Below are 15,452 nucleotides of genomic sequence, written 5' to 3'. Positions count from 1 at the left end.
TGATCACCCTTCTTTCACAATCTATAACTGCGTAATACTTGGAGAGCCAATTGATCCCCATGATTACCTCGAATCCCCACATTTCTTTCAACACTAGAAGGTCGATCGGCATAATCCAATCGCCTATTTGCACTGGGCAGTCCAAGCACTCATCGTAAACGTCGATCGAGTGCCCGAGAGTGTTCACCGACATATACTCCTTATTATGTGTGATCTCTATATTATGAGCTTGTGCAAATGATGCTAATATGAATGAATGAGATGCACCCGTGTCAAATATGGCTCTAGCCCTAGTGCCTTTAATCAGAATAATACCTGCCACGACGTCGTCAGGAACGATAATTGGTGGCTCCTCCACCTGAGTGGCAAATACCCGCCCACTAGGTGCTCGAGAGGCCTCCGGCTGACGAGGTGCCGACGATCGTCCAGCAGATGTCGCGGGTGGCAGTCCCGCCAGCTGTCGCTGAGTGTACTGAACTGAAGCTGATGACGGAGCTGGGGATGCGCCGCCCGGGCACACTCGGCTCATGTGTCCTGGTTGGCCACATCGGTAACATCGCCCCTCCCGCTGCGGGCAATTGGTGGCTCTATGCTCTCCGCCGTATATCACACACGGGTAGGTTATCTGGCCCTGTGTCTTACTCCTACCTCCTCGCCACTGTGATCGCTGAGGTCGCGGGGGTCGCTTAGAACTCGACTGATCCGCCGATCCACCAATAGGTCGCTTCTTAGCCTTCTCCCTTTCCTTATCCTTCTCAAATGCCTCGCGTTCGTCCCGTGCAATGGCATTTCCGCGCTCCACCCAAAGCGCGCGGTCAAGAACCTCCTCATAGGTCTTCAAGCGGAATGCATGAATGACCTTGAAAATCTCGGGTCGCAACCCGTGCTCAAACACCTCCGCTCGGTCCCTATCGCCGTGAACCAAGTCCGGCACGCAGTTAATCATATGCGTGAATTCCCTTTCATACTCCCGCACCGTTCGGCTTCCTTGCCTTAGTTTTCGAAAATCCTCATTGATTTTCCTTTTGTCACTCTCGGGGAAATACTCCATAAACAGCATCTCCTGAAACGCCTCCCAAGTGAGAAGAGTGTGCCCTAGCGAGCGATTCTTCTTCGTTTGATTCCACCACAACCGAGCCGACCCATCCAAACAATGAGCCGCCAGGTGAACTTTATCCCTCTCGAGGGTATAGATATCCTCGAACAACGCCTCCATCGCGGCCAACCAATTCTCCGTCACCCACGGATCCTTCACATCGCCGTTGAAGGTCGAAGGATTGAACCGCTTGAATGCCGTCATCACTGCCAATGTACGCTCCTGCTCGGCCTTAAGCACATCGAAAATAGGAACCGACGAACCCGATGCCGCCGGAGGAACAGCCATCACTGGCGCTGCCGCCACCGCAGGAGGTGGTGCTACAGGGGCTGCCGGTGGGGGTGGATCCCTCGGTACTAATGCCGCTGCCGCCTGTTGCGCCATCATCTCGTGGAGCTGTCCAATCTGCTCCCCTTGTTGTCGCATAGCCCCGGCCAAAGCCGCTACCTGGGCTCGCAACTCACGTACTTCGTCCGACCCCGACTGCACGGGCTCCTCCCGAGGCTCCGCCGGTGTGGACCTCGTAACTCTCCTTGGTGGTGCCATCGCGTCCTGCAACGCAATGCACGCACATTAGCACTCGACACACGTGACTCTTACACGTTCCTAGTAGCTACCCAATTAAGCGAAAGCATAAGCCTAATTATTTCCACTCTCGGTGTTATGTTGTCGGCCGCCCCACAAGGTCCTTTAAGTAGACAACAATTAAGCCTCCTAGTCCATCTCTACTTCCTTCTAGAGAAGTGTTACCACTGACCCAATTATTCGCTTTCGCATAAACCAAGTCCACGTTAAACGTTTCCTAAACTCCTAGGGTCTCCAATTTCCTAGGGTTTCTAGGTCATCCCTAGACTTTTGCTTTCCACTTCGCTCTGATACCATTATATCTGTCACGCACCAATCCCCGCCAATTTGGTCGGATTCGAGTCACGTCAATAGACGCCGAACGGACAGAGCCTCCCCTGTCCGCCCAAGGCTCTAACAATATGTATAAATAGGCAATCAACAAGAGATTTGCATAATACAAGGCTTGCACGAGGGCAAGCAACAGCGAAAGCGAAAGCTCTAAGCTAATTAAGCAACATACATGATATTTGATTACATTTAAACCAAATTCAAGTAAAACTATTACATTTTTCCATCATATCTTTTTACATTTAGTCATCCACCAAATACATGATTGTTTACACTTTGCATCTCTAAATCAACAAAATAAAGTTGATACATGTATATCAATAAGGAATGACTACAAAATGTATAGTCCCGGTGGCCGCTACCTACGGCGCCAAACCCTTGCCTCGGTCCTCCGCCGCCCCTGTAACACACTGGACCTCTGCAAATTGCGAGGTTCGAGTGCTTGGATGTATTTCGAGCTTTCCTACACTTGGTGGAGGGTTGTAGAATGTTTTCCGACCTAAAAAGTTCGAAAACTGGAATTCTGGACAAGTCCTGAGAGTTTTTACTCTCGGGGACCGGTCCCTGGAAGGAGAGACCGGTCCCCTAGTGAGCAGTGTTGCGGCAGCCCTGAGGCAACCGGTCCCTGGCGGGCGAGACCAGTCCCCGAGCTCATCTTCGCAGTGAGAGACCGGTCCCGCGCAGGGAGAGACCGGTTCCCGAATGTTGGTTTTTCGGGTTCGCAGCGAGAGACCGGTCCCTGCTGGGGAGAGACCGGTCCCTCTGGGCAAAAACTGCCCAGACCGGGCTGTTGTAATTTTGGATTTTTGGGGGACCTAGCTGGATTTTGTTACAATAGAGGGCCTATATGACCCACCCACTCTCTCCTCTCCTTATTTCTCTTCTCTGAACTCTCTCTACACCCTTGATAGAGAAGAAGAAGAAGAAGGAGAAGGAGAAGAAGGAAGGAAGAAGAAGAAGTTTGAGAGCTACTAGTGGACTTGGAGCATCTTCCTCACCCTCTCTTCTTCCTTGGTGCTTGGAGGTTGAACTTGGAGCTTGTCAAAGAGGAGATCTTCACCCTTTGAGCTTGGATTGGAGCTTCTAAGGAGGTTTGTTGCTCTTTTTCTTCCTCTAGACTTTGATTTGAAGATTTTTAGTAGATGAAACCCTAGAATGGAATTGTAGGGTTGATTTTGGGCATTTTTGATTTAGGGCTTTTGTGGCTAAATTAGTTGGTTTAGAACCTTCCTTGGGCTTGGATTGGAAGGGTTCTAGCTCTCTTTTGGAGCTTTCGAAGAGATTTCTTCTCTTGAGGTGAGTTTTAACCATTTTTTCTTGTTGGTTAATATTTGATCTTGTAGTTGATCGTAATGCTCGTGTATCTTTTCGCTCAATACTTTTAGGGTATTTTGAAACTCGTGGACAACTTTTTTCGACGAAACGAGACCCTACGCGACGGTTCGGTGGGTTTGACCTAGCCACACAAGCTGGACTACCTTTGGTAGGTCCTTGATTGGAAAAGGAAATCGACACAGTGTTGAGGATGAATAATCACTACTAGATAGGCTTAGTAGTTGGATTACTTGATATGCTCATGATATAGCATTGGGGTATATAGTACACTTGCCGGTTTCATGCATTGCATCATAGTATATTGGGTTGTCTTGATAGAACTTACTCCTTATGTTTTGACATATTGTATTGTGAGGTTTACTTGTTCATCATGTTGAGGCATATTAGTATGCATTGGATATATTACCTTATGATAGCGTAGATGTACATCACCATGACATCATGCTTATTGGAGACATAGTAGTATAGCATTTCATTCATGCTTCCTTTCAGCAGTTTTTATACTCGCCAATTATCGCTTATCACTAATTGTTGTTACTTACCCTTTACTTTTGAGCCTAGTGGTGCAATGAGCTGAGGTCTGTAATTGCCCACTGGGAACTATAAATTATAGTCCTCACGCCCTCTGTTTTATATTTTCTTTCAGAGCCTTCCACGTCGAGAGAGGCTAGGGACCGCGGGAAGGGAGTTGCTTCGAGCTAGCTTCCTTCGAGGACGATTTGATAGGTGGTCTACCTCTCGTGGTTTTATTTTGCGAGAGGTCGTGAGTTGTACCCGTTTATGTATAGGACCACCCTTCTTCTAGATCTTTGTTTTTCTTTTGAGGAGATAGTATTGTGCTATTTTATAGCTACTTTTATTGTTTAGTTATGTTTCTTTTACTCTGGTTTAGATGATAGAACTTTACTCGCTCTGATATCATTAGTTATCACTATGCTATTTGTTCTACTTCTTGCTTTACTTCTGCTTTGTTGTAGACGCCTTATATGTGTAGACATATGGCGGGTCTGGATGCGCTACCGGGAGGGCCTTCGCCGGTCCCGGGGCGTGACAGCCCCGCTCGTGCCAGGACCTTAGGGTTAGTGGTGTGAGAACTACAATAAAGTTCCCAGTGTGTCACGCCCGGGTACCAGCGGAAGCATATCCGGCACGTGCACAGACCCGCCATACACCTGCAGTATATAAGGCGTCTACAAGCAACAAGTCGATAGGAGTAAAAACAAATAATAAGCCTATCCTGATATCAGAGCATAGTAAAAGTCACAAAGACTATCAACAAGAGAACAATAGTATATAACCCAAAATCTCAACAAAATACGAAGTATCACAACTATAGTGACTGTCCAAAAGTACATATACATCACGGGGTAAACAAAAGAATAGGTACAACGGTGGTCTCTCTATACATAGGGACATCACCCTCGGCCGTAGCCCGAGTAGCAAGGTGATCGACTAGCACGCTCCTAGTAGTCCCTAGCTAGGCGCGACTCCCTTGCCACGATCCCTAGCCTCTCCTGTAACAGGCTCTGTAAAAACAACCACCAAAAGGGCGTGAGAACTATAAACAATAGTTCCCAGTGGGTAAGCCGCCAGCCTCGGCGAATTACACCACTAGGCTCATGATGTACTAATTGAAAGCAATAACGATAATTGCATAATTAATAAGCATGATGCTAATAAGTAATAAGAATGTAATCAACATGTAATAGCTTTCTACAGTAATGAATCATTTGCATACAAGAGATATGGCAATTTCTGTAATCATGAATATAAACATGAATATAAGCACGAGCATGAAAGTGACTACTGTATACTTAAAGTAATAGCATTCATTACTGTCCTTTGTCATTTAGTACATTCACCTCAATAGAGTTTTCCTTCATTCATCAGGACCTACCCAAGGTAGTCCAGCTTGCGCCGTGCCTAATGGTCCCGTGGTAGTATATACTCCCCACAGCAATCCACTTCGGCACCCAATCCCGCAGGGGCGAACAACTGTCGCGTAGGCCAACTCCGGAGTGCCGGCTTGTAGGGAGCGACCCTCACAAGCGTGTGCGAATGAGCACGATGGCAAGCAAGCATATTTCACTGTCCACATGTCTCAATTATCATGTTTTCATTTGCAATGTTCTTACTCTCGATCTTCCGATCGGAAATTCAATACACAAATAGTAACAAGAACTAGTATCCACTAGATTGTAAACATGTAAGAGTAATGCTAAAGCACAAGGCATTATAATCTTTCCACTATTATGGCACTATCAACATGGTCATAAGCATGTCATAGTTCTCTACTTTAGAGTCAAGAGAATGTCGTTGTTCTCTATTTTACAATCGATAAAGTCACGAGAATATCATTGTTCTCTACTTTACAACAGCATAATTATCATGTCCATTATTTATCCAACTTAACTAAAGATAAACATAAATATAAGCATAAGTACAATTATGCATGAATTCTCTCTACTTCATAGAGGTTCTATTAAATGTTATGGCAAGGAAGTTCCAACAACCATATTATGCCAATATCGCACAACTATCTCAAATTCCATACATATAGAACATAGGGGAGCTTCACTTGCTCTGGTTAGGTCAAACCCACCTATTACTATGTCCCACAATCAACTCCAATAGGCCTCAACTCCGCTGAAAAACAAACATCAAGATCGAATTAAGACTACGGCCGAAATGTCCGATTTCGGCTCAATTCACATCTCGTATAAAGTAGTAACATAAATCGCTGTTTTGGTTCACTTTAGTACCTCCGATTAAGTCTCTAAAGGCTTCTCAAAGCCAACCAAAGATGACCCAAAGGTCAGTTGAATTCCTGCTGCGATCAACATCAAAACGGCATCAAAAACATCATATATTAGCAAATATCGTCGGAATCTTGCAATTTCAGCTTCCCAACTGAAATTCTGGCTTACCTTAGGGTAGAACACCTTCTAAACCAGCCTCCCAGGTCACCAAATAAGCTCCACGTGGTTCAGAAACCTGCTGCGAAGATTCAATTCCCAAACTGCATCAATTATGCAATTAAACTTCGTATCGTTCCGAATTCGCATCATAAATACTCATTACTTTATTCAAGTAGCAAATCAGCTTATCCCTGGGCTAAATCACAGCTACTTAAGTCATCTTTAATGTTAAAAACAGCCTCTAATTCAGTTGGTAGCAAAGAAAGCCAACACGACTCCAAATTCGATACTAAACCGAAATTTCGAGAGAAATCAAGTTAGTTACCTCTCTAAAGCTGAGAGTTAGCTTCCCTGGCAGTAACCTCACAGCAAACGCAATGAAACCCTTCTTTCCCACGTTCCAAAGACTTCCCTTGAGTCGTCTAACCAGCGAGAGTCGAGCGCGGCGCGAAATCGGCGCGAAACGGCGACTTTTATCTAGAGAGAGAAAAACCCTAGAGAGAGAAAGAGGGAATGGTGCAAGGTTGCTTCTCTGGTCTCCAGCAACCTCCACTGAGCCCCAGGAGTCGTGCTGGAATGAAATAGATAGGATCAAAGTGTGAAATTACCAAAATAGCCCTGCTGCCACGTTTTCCCATTGTGTACCGGTACACCATAATGGCTGTACCGGTACACCAAGCAGAAAAGGCTGATTTCGCCCAATCAATGCACTTTCTTGCTTTTAGCCATCCAATCACTCTCAAACTTGTCCAAAAACTTGTCTAAGTCCTTTAGAACATGTAGGATAGTTCCACAACTCATTCCACACACTCGGACTCCGCAATTTGCTGTGCTAGAGTCAAGTGTATGGTACAAGGAAACAGTGGGTTCGCATGCCCGGTGGCCGGACCGTTACCGCACTAAGGGTCATCCAGCATAAGTATTTCAGGGAAAGAGAAAGTAGACACGGGGTAGCTAATGGCTCTAATTCTATGCCTGCAAAGAATGTTTAGTGGCATTCAAATACTGCAAGTCGGCATAATAGGTAAATGCAAGCATGCTCCAAATCACGAAATAAGCTTCGGCTCTTCCACAAGGTCTACCGGTTAAGCACTTGTTAAACACCCGCAGTAACGTCACATTTCCAAAATTCGCTTAATAGCAGGCGGACTCGAGGACCTCAAATAGGCGACCCCGTCATACTGGGGGGAGACTTTCCACCGCCCAGTGGTGACCAACTCCGGGACGGCGAACGCACTCCGCGAGGGGCGCGAGGCGACCTCGGCCTTAAGGCCAAGTACGAACTGTGAGTAATCGGATCCAATCCTCAACTGAGGATTCATAGGCCACTGAGTCACATCAGATGCCAATGTCATGATAGGTCTCTACTATTCATTCTTCCCACTGTTCAAGGCTATATCCTTATGGATGATGCCGATAAATACTTGGTTGTAAAACCTATGGCTTAACGTGTCATCTCTCAATGCCAATCTTGTTTCTATGTCATGTACCCTTGTTTCTATTGTCAAGTCCAATTCACATTCAGCACAACAACTTGAGGGTCCAATCACACATGTCCATGTTTGGTTCTAGGTCATGCGGGGCACTCTATTGTTCAATTGCCTCGTTAGAGAATTATAATAAATCGTGAGGTCAAGAAGGCCAAGTTCTACATGTATTTACCCTACTATGCATGAATGGGTATATATGTATATACTCAAGAATAGAGAAAATAGACATAAAAGGGAATCCAACGATTCCGGCGTGCACCCCCCACCTCTATTAGTCGTGTGGGTGTAGAATATGAAGGCCCCCGCACTTTATGAAAGCCGATTCCGCGCCCTATAATCAGAATAGTGCCATATTAGGCCTTTTTGTACATGAACTATACTCTATCATTTTCGCAACGTTAAACGGAGTTGTCTCACGCGTTTAGGACACCCCCAATTAGGTTTCTACGGGGTCAATTTGTTCCCGAAAAATCCTAGGGCAAAGCCCAAATTTTCAAGCCCTAATATTGTCATTTAGGGTTTCCCCATGAATCAATCCCAATCCTAAGCAAACAATAGCTTAGGATCATCTAAGAAGTACTCTAGTAAGGTTTCTAGACGTTTGGAACCAACCCTAGAGCTTCTATGGTGAACCCTAACCATCCACCATGAGAGCACTTGAGCTCTCATGGATTCCATGGGGTTCAAGGCCTATAGAAGGCTCCCAAGGCCAAGAACAACCCAAAGCTCCAAAACTTAGGGATCAAAACCAAGCCCTAGACTCATTTCTACCAAAAACTCACCTTAGCCCAAGCTCCTCCAAGTCCTTCTTGTAAGAGAGCTTGTAGAATCCACCAAAGCCTCCAAATCCTCCTTCCCTTCACTTCTTCTTCTTCTTCTCCAAGCCCTAGAGCTAGGATTCTAGAGAGAGAAAGAGTGGAATGAGAGGGGAGGGTGAAAATGGTTGTGGGAGAGAGAGGGGTGACCATATAAGGTATTGTAACAATTGCACTTAAGCCCCTCCATTTGTTTCCCCTGATCTACCTAGACTGGGCATTTTTCGCCTTCGGGGACCGGTCTCCCCGACCAGGGACCGGTTCCCGAACGTGTGTGTTCCAGGACTTAGCCAAATTTTTGAGTTTTTCAGCTGTTGCGCACCGAGGGACCGGTCTGCCCGTCAAGGACCGGTCTCCCGAGGACCGGTCTCACCACCAGGGACCGGATGCCTCAGGATTCCCTGGCAGGCTACGCGCACGGTGACCGGTCTCTCCTTTATGGACCGGTCCTCGAGAGCTCAGAATCTGGGACTTAGCCAGATTTTCAGATTTGCTCTCTCGGGTCCCTTTTAGCTCCGTTTATGAACTCTAATGCACTTAGGGTCCATTCAATCTCGTTCAATTCCGCGTTCCGCTCGTTTTGACGGAATTCGGTACGATTTACGAGGGATGTGGTATGTTACACTAGTGGTGCATTTCACTGAAGCCAGTAATTGCCCACTGGGAACTATTATTCAATAGTTCTCACGCCCCCTATTTTTTGGTTTTATTTTAGAGCCTTCGGCACTGGCGAAGGCACGGGATCGCGGCAAGGGAGTCGCGTAGCTAGTTAGCGGGGAGTTACTTTTGAGCTTATGTGGTTTACTCTTTCTTTTATTATATGAGGGAGAGAGAGAGAGAGAGAGAGAGAGAGAGAGATTTTGAGTACCATATATAGAGAGACCACCTATATACTCTCTATGTTTAGCTTCTGTATTTGGGATTTTCTTTGCACTACTTTATGATTTTATTAGTGGATTTCAGTTTTATACTTATTCCTCGGTCGTAGAACATAGTTATTTACTTTGCTCTGATATCGTTAGATCCTTTGTTCTACTGCTTTATTTATCGTTTTATTTTAGACGCCTTGTATGTTATAGACATATGGCGGGTCTGGGCACGCGCCGGGCGGGCTTCCGCTGGGTCCCGGGGCGTGACAGGTGCGTGAGCCGCGTGATGGGAGTAGATAACTTAGCAAACCCCTCTACAAATCTCCGGTAGTAGCCGGCCAAACCAATAAAACTCCGTATCTCGGTGACGTTAGTCGGTCGAGGCCAATCCTTGATAGCTTCAATCGTCCTAGAATCCACGGCTATACCCGATCCCGAAATCAGATATCCAAGGAATGCCACCTCTCAAAGCCAAAATTCATACTTTTTCAACTTGGCAAAAAGCTTTTTTTTCTGAAGCATTTGGAGTACAAGTCTTAAATGCTCCTCGTGATCCCTATCACTTCGGGAATAAACCAAGATGTCGTCGATGAACACCACGACGAATCTGTCTAAATAAGGCTTAAAAATACGGTTCATTAGATTCATAAAAGCTGCCGGGGCATTAGTAAGCCCAAACGGCATGACAGTGAACTCATAATGTCCATAGCATATTCTAAAAGCCATCTACGATACATTCTCAGGTGCAATCTTTAACTGGTGGTATCCGGACTGTAAGTCAATCTTGGAATACACACTCGATCCTTGAAGCTGATCAAAATGATCATCAATCCTCGGCAATGGATACTTGTTCTTGATCGTGACTTTATTAAGTTTACGATAGTTCACACACAAGCGAAGTGATCTGTCCTTGTCACGCCCCGAGCTCCGCCAATTTGGTCGGATTCGAGCACGTAACAGACGCCGAACGGACAGCACCTCCCCTGTCCGCCCAAGGCTCCAACAACATGTATAACACAAGCAAGCTAACAAGGAGATTACAAGATATACAAGGTTTGCTCGAGGGCAAATAATAACAACAGTGAAAGCATCGAAACTAACTAAACATTTATCCACATATATGTCATTTGATTACATTTTAATAAAACACAAGTAAACCATCATTTACATTTACATCACATTGGCTTTTAACCCAAAACATAAGGTTTTACATCTTTTACATCATTAGTTCAACATACAAAAGTTGAGAACACAAAATGTAGGGTATGCCTATACACCGAGGGGCGCTATCTACGGCGCGATACCCTTGCCTCGATCCTCCGCCGTCCCGCTCGCGCACGGATCTGCAGGGTTAGTGGTAATGAGAATTAGAACGAAGTTCCCAGTGGGTTCGGCCGCCGACCGCGCCGATTCGCCCACTAGGTCTATTTCAGACATATGTATTTCAATAAAAGTAGATATCAAACTATCTAATGCAATTACTAATACAATGCTTGCAAAACAACTGTCAACAGATAGATAGATAATCAAATATATGAATTTGATGCATGCATGTCCATTTCTCATTTCACTTGGCTTTTACCCAATCCAACCGGGGTCCACAAGGCTCACCCGAAACTCACATCTCACATGTCCCATCTACTGGGATTGGCATTTGAAATTGCCTCCGAGAGATCCATCCCATCTACCGGGGAAGGCACATGGCACTGTCGGCCGAGGGATCTTCACCGGGCACTCTCACCCGTGGTGTCTACACTCCGAAGTACACCGCTTGAGGAGGAGCTACCTCACACAAGCCGGAATCAATACATGTGAGTATGATCCCATCCTCAATTTGAGGAGGTATAGCCAAACCTGTCTCAATGTACAAAGCCACAATATCTCAATGCCAATGATAGGATCTACCCTATCATATATACCACAAATTCTGAGCCACAATGGTTCTGATGCCACAAAAGCTAAACCTTGTTTAGTCATTTACATTCTCGATGCCAATCTGGTCACTAATGTAAATGTCACCTTTGTTTACTATTGTCATAGTCCGTTTTCGCATTCACATACATATAGGGTTCTTTCATACATAGTTCACATGGTTCTTTATCATTTCACATATTCTTTAAGTATCTAAATGCACTTCAACCATGAACAGATATCACACTACCCTACATGCAAGAATGCTACAATATCAACAAGCTCAAATAAAGTGACATAGACATAAAAAGAGATCCGGTGTTTCCGGACAGCAACCCCTACCTTTTGGCTATGCTAGGATGCTGCGGTCCTACTTTCACGATTTTTAGATGCTTTCGTCGCGAGCTGCGGCAATCTGTACCAATTTAGCTTCTTTTCCTAGTATCTTCGTGCACGCTCGTCGTGTCGCCGAATCGAGCGCACCGATGCATTCGTTGACCTACTAATTAGGTTAAAATGAGATTAAACCTAAGCTTCGATCTCAAAACCCGAAAACCCTAAATATAGGTCCTTGTACAATATCATCTTCCGCAAAATTAGTCCTTAAGCATGGATACTAAGGGGAAAAACCTCTAATTCACCTCCTAGATACATGCTAGAAGGAATACAAACCCAAACCCAAACCTAGCTCAAATCATGAGAACTCACCTTTGGAGTCCAAGCTTTTCTTGATCTCTTGCACTCTTGCAAGCAACACCCTCAACTTTGCCTTTTCTACTTCCAAACTCCTCCAAATCCCCTCCTTGTCCAAGCTCTAGAGAGAGAGGAAAAGAGAAGAGAAGGTTTTTAGAGAGAGAGAGGCAGATATTTGTGTTGGAGTGAGAGCAAATAAGCTCTCACTCAAACCTTAGCCCATATAACCATTCATCTTGTCACATTAGCACATAAGCCCCTCTCAATTCCATTTTTCACAACAGACCTCACTGGGCATTTTTCGCATACGGGGTCCGGACCTTGAAGCTAAGGTCCGGACCCCGAGAGCAATACCACACTCAGTCTGCCCGCGCAGGGCATTTCACGCGTACGGGGTCCGGACCCTGCAACTAGGGTGCGGACCCCGAGAGCTCAATTTCTGGTACTTAGCCAAATTTTCACAGGTTTGCTCTCATGGGTCCATATACCCTATACAATGGCCCTAATGCTCTTAGAACCCATTGTAGCTTGTTCTAACTTGACCGAATCCGCGTTCCGCTCGTTTCGACGGAACTCGACACATTTTACGGGGAAGTGATATGTTACAGTTCTTCTTCTTAACAAACAAAATCGGTGCTCCCCAAGGTGAAATACTCGGGCGAATAAAACCTTTATCCAAAAGATCCTGCAGTTGTGCCCTCAGCTCTTTCAACTCTGCCGGTGCCATCCTATAGGGCGCCTTTGAGATTGAAGTAGTCCTAGGGACGAGATCTACTACAAACTCAATCTCCCTATTAGGTGGCATACTTGGAAGCTCCACTGAAAACACATCACAAAACTCCTGTATTACTGGGATATCCTCAATCCTTGGGGTGTCATCCTCACTCCTCAGCACAACACTAGCCAAATGGCTATGCAACTCCTGCTGATCAAATGCCTAGCTCAAGACGAGCTGATCGTCATCGCAAACAGCAAACTATGGCATCCTCTAAACGCAACCTCCGTCTGCCCCGGTTCTCTAAATGTAACCGTTCAATTCTTGCAATCGATAGTGGCGAAATACTTGGTTAACCAATCTATGCCCAAAACCACATCAAACTCTCCAAGTTTGTGTAAAGCTAGTAGATCCGCGGGCATGATCCAATCTCTTACGCGAACAGGGCAACTGGGGCAAAACTCTCGAATATCCAAAGAATGGTCGGGGACTACAACACGTCCCGGATGCAACAAGGAAACTAACGGGATGCCATGCAACTCGGCGAATATCCAATCTATGAATGAATGCGATGCATCGGTATCAAATAAAGCTTGAACTCTAATACCATTTAATAAAATGATACCTGCCACCACATCCTCGGCCGTTGTCGCCTCCTCTGTCTGAGCAGCACACATGCGCCCGCTCGGGGCTTGTGGTGACCCCTCAGTCTGGCGCTGGACGAGTGGCCGCCCAGGCTGGTAGTGTGCCGCTGGAGTCCCTTAACTGGCTGCTGGTAACGCCGGTGCCGATGCAGATGATGGTGCCGGTGAAGAACCTCTAGGGCATGCACTCGGTCCGGAAGTGGCCCTCCTTGCCACAAAGGAAACACCTGCTTCCCCGCTGCGGACACTGCGGTGCAATGTGAGGACCACCGAAGATCACACACTGGGGAGGTCGGTGACGATCAGGTCCTCCTCGCTGCGCCGACGAGCTGCGCCCTTGCGACTGGCTCCTAGGGTGCTTCGGCGGTCTCCTTGGGTGCATCTGACTCGCACCCTCAGCCGTGGGCCTCTTGCCCTTACCCTTATCCAAGCCCTCTCTCCGCTCCTGAATATCCGCCGCGCCGCTCTCCACAATGAGCGCGCGCGGTTCACCACCTCCGGGTAGGTTTGGAGATTGGAGGATTGCACAAACCGGAAGATCGACAGTCGCAATCCGCGCTAAAAAATGCGGGCTTTGTCCTCGTCGTCCCGCATGACGAAAGGCACGCAGTGAAGAAGCCAAGAGAACTCCCTCTCGTATTCAGCCACTGTCCTGCCCCCCTGGCGCAAGCCGCGCAAATCCTGCTCCATCTTTCTCTTAACACTATCTGGAAAGTAGTGCTCCAACAGAAGTTCATTGAACCTCCTCCGAATAATCGTTGAAAGGTTTGTGTTGGGGTTGTCTTGACTATCCAACCACCAACGATAGACCTCGCCGTCAAAGTGATGAGTGCCGAGCCAAACCCGGTCTCTCTCCTCCACAAAGGTGTCGCGAAAAAGCTTTTCCATGTGCATCAACCACTTCCCCACGATCCAGTGGTCGGCTTTCTCTCCGTCGAAGATCCTGGAATTGCACCTCCTGAACTCGTTAAGGCGATCCCTGAGCCGATCCCGCTCTACTCCCTCAACCATCACAGGAAAAACTGCCCCCGCCAGAGGCACCTGAACAGGTGGTGCCGCAGCATCCTCCTCCCGAGGCGCGACTACGGGTGCCCGCGCGAAGAGCTCGGGGCGTGAGACGGCGCCCTTGGTGCAACATCATCAACTGGCGCAGGTGGTGTAGGAATCTGGGCCTCCCTAGAAGCTGCCTACTGCAGCAGAAGATCCTCATGGCGCTTCATCCACGCCTCATGCCGATGCGCCGCATCGGCCTGCTGTCTGGCCGCCTGCGCCTGCTGTGTCACCAAGTCAGTGAGAGCCGCAAGCTGGCTCCTCAACTCACGGATCTCGCCAGATCCGGAGGTAACGGAGGTCTCCACCTCCGCTCCAACAGATTTAGAGCGAGTCGTCGGCATGTCACTACAACATCATAAAAGCGCAAGTTAGTAAAACCCACGCTATCGCAACTCCACTCAAGAACTAATATCGAAATCATGCGAAAGTAATGAAGTGTCCTTTACTACTAACTCCCGTTGTTACGTTGTCGGCCGCCAACGTAACCTTTCGCGAAGTTAGAAGCTATACACTTCGATTCAACTCCAACATTTTAGAGTTACAATAAAACCCAATCATAATACTTTCGCTTACATGTCAAATCGACCTTGTCCCTCACGAGACTATTTCCTATAGTCCAACCGGCCTAAGATTTATTAGGTCCACTAAGACTCAGCCCTAGGCGCTCTGATACCAAAATAATCTGTCACGCCCCGGGACCCAGCAGAAGCCTGCCCGGTGCGTGTCCAGACCCGCCATATGCCTACAACATATAAGGCGTCTACAACAAAGCGATAAATAAAATAATAATAAATGAGCATCTAGGAGTATGAGAGCATACAACAACTAGATTTTAGAATAAGGAGGTAAAATAAAGGAACTGATCTACTAACATAAATATAAAGTAGTACAACGATAAAACCTCAAATACAAGTGCTATAATATCCAAGGTCTCTATACATGGGTACAAAAACTCTCATCCTCTCCAAAAAGGAACAAAAGAGAGGTGAACCACCTAT

At 46.6% G+C, this 15,452-nt stretch overlaps 1 long non-coding RNA gene across 2 annotated transcripts; it reads right to left on the bottom strand.

Annotated features, from left to right (window-relative positions):
- Window positions 1-4,828: 4,828 nt before the first annotated feature.
- LOC109706270 lies at window positions 4,829-6,781 on the bottom strand. Of its 2 annotated transcripts, none has more exons than XR_002215140.1 (5): window positions 6,590-6,781; window positions 6,274-6,365; window positions 6,109-6,176; window positions 5,949-5,992; window positions 4,829-4,872 (listed from the first exon to the last, which is right to left on the bottom strand). It is a non-coding gene; the product is annotated as an uncharacterized LOC109706270 (long non-coding RNA). The 2 variants fall into 2 exon arrangements; XR_002215139.1 differs by having other exon boundaries at window positions 6,109-6,173.
- Between the last annotated feature and the right edge of the window lie 8,671 nt (window positions 6,782-15,452).

Source organism: Ananas comosus, unplaced genomic scaffold, assembly GCF_001540865.1.
Source record: "Ananas comosus cultivar F153 unplaced genomic scaffold, ASM154086v1, whole genome shotgun sequence".
NCBI classification, from domain to species: domain Eukaryota; kingdom Viridiplantae; phylum Streptophyta; class Magnoliopsida; order Poales; family Bromeliaceae; genus Ananas; species Ananas comosus.
Note: the sequence above shows the minus strand (reverse complement) of the source record. Positions and strands in the feature narration are given on the sequence as shown.